This window comes from Lepisma saccharinum, chromosome 11 (assembly GCF_977018435.1).
Source record: "Lepisma saccharinum chromosome 11, izLepSacc3.1, whole genome shotgun sequence".
Taxonomy (NCBI): Eukaryota; Metazoa; Arthropoda; class Insecta; order Zygentoma; family Lepismatidae; genus Lepisma; species Lepisma saccharinum.
This window is the reverse complement of record NC_139239.1, coordinates 16452586-16454650: the sequence shown is the minus strand read 5'-3', so window position 1 is coordinate 16454650 and position 2065 is coordinate 16452586.

Sequence of the window (2065 nt, the reverse complement as noted above, 5' to 3'; positions counted from 1 at the left end):
TTAAAAATAATACATGTGACCTCTTTCAGACAGTTCCGGCACGTACATACTCTGTGATTCCAGAGAGTTTATCTCGGTCTTGATGTATTCATTTAGACATGAGGTTAACTATATGATTTAAACCGAACAACATTTTACTTTGCACTCCTCTCAAATTATAATGAATTAGCTTTATTCATCTTGTTGCAAAATTGTGAAGCGAGAATCAAGTATATAAAATAATTTTCAATCAGTGAATGTAATGTAAAAATAAAGTATGTAGAGCGCATGCGCCATCGTTGTATCCTTAAGAAATGCTCTAAACTTGGCAACTCTGATATCAACAAAAAAATTACATTTACTATTTCTCACTGGGGTAAAGGTTTAGGAAAATCTTGCCTTTGAAAAAAATGAACAACTGAAACTCGCCAGTTTTTGGTAAATTCAGTGACAAAGAGAAATGACATTACTGCTTTTCACAAGATGTGCTTCATTTCTTCTTTGAAATACTAGAATGTTTTCTTCACCAATACAACACTGGCTACTGAACATAGTTTCTCTGTCTGCTGATGTTAACTGTAAACTGTAATACGTGGGCCCAACTAACATTACTAGCCGTACCTGATGGTTACACAAGGTGACAATATCGGAAACCCAGCATGATGCAACTTTCCTCATGTTTTGTTCACACTCACACATTCCAACCTCAATAGCCAGGATTAATCATCTAGGGGGTTCGACGTTGAAAATAAAGAAAACATGAAATATGCAATGGATGCATGTTTTGGTCACTAAATCAAATATCAATCAACTTTTAGTAGACATCTGTGATTATATGCTAATGAAACTGAAAAATATTAGCGACTTGCTTAATTTTTTTCCTGATTTTAGCACAAAAACGTTTGGAAATTTGAAAAAAAACAACAACTTCTTCAAGGGAGGCCAATGACATATTTGGACGACTGGAGGACATTTTACATGGCGAGGCGAGCAAGGCAAGGCATTGTTCAACGGAGAATGGTTGCTCGCTCTGTCTGAAAAGAATCCTTTAGTTTGAAGTTACCATGATCCTGCAACGCTCTTACAACAATTAACATAAATGACCGTGACTGAATTGGACAACTTTAGATGGTATCCATTGGTTTAAGTACACTTTATGCACATATAGGCTAATCGGGAAAAGACCTAACGTTCAAAGTGGGACTCGAACCACTATGTGCCTCCACCGGGATCCCTTGATTACAAAGCACAACACCACAAAAATCAGTTATTAATCAAACGTCAAATACGTTGTACAGGTGAAAACAACTGCTGAGTATTCAGTTTGTGTGCGTTGGATAAAAAAAAGAAATCTCTACTATGCAACCTAAATTTCTGCAATTTGAAAAAAAAATAACAATAAATACGAAATCATGTAGTCACTTTCATAAAATTACCAATTCACTTTTTTTTTTGGGCTGCTTCACTTTTCTGAAAATGTTCCGTTGCTTTGTTACCTCTCTTTTCATATGCGTTCGTTTTACATAATACATAGCCTCCCTTCCGTCTGCCCAGATGCTGTGGTGTCAGGGCAAAACGCTGAGTGCACAGCAACTTTTTGTTAAAATCCTTTGGTTGAGCCGCACTGTCCCCAACAACGAACTGTAACATTTCTTCGCGAATTTTTGTCCTCTTCGTAACAGTCTTTAAAAAAGTGTGAAATGGTACGTTTACTAGAGCAAATAGAACGAATTAACAAGGAAATTACCGTCACGATACAACTGGCGTTAAATAATTTCCCGCAAACGACCTGACTATACTTCAAAAGCAACTGAAATTTTTGTTCCAATGCGGCTTGAAGAAAAGAGGAAGAACAAGTAGGCGGACAACAAAACCGTGTATCAACAGTGCAAAGGAAAACATACAACAACTAACACTAAGCTATATAGCCTACGTTTATCGTAAAACACAGACTACTTGAAACACAAGAAGAGACCATTGTTAACAACAGTTCTGAAAAAATAAAGACAAGGGCCGCTGATCTTATTATAGACTGCCGACAGTACAGGAACATAAATGCGAAATCTGAGAGTAGGACCAATGCTTG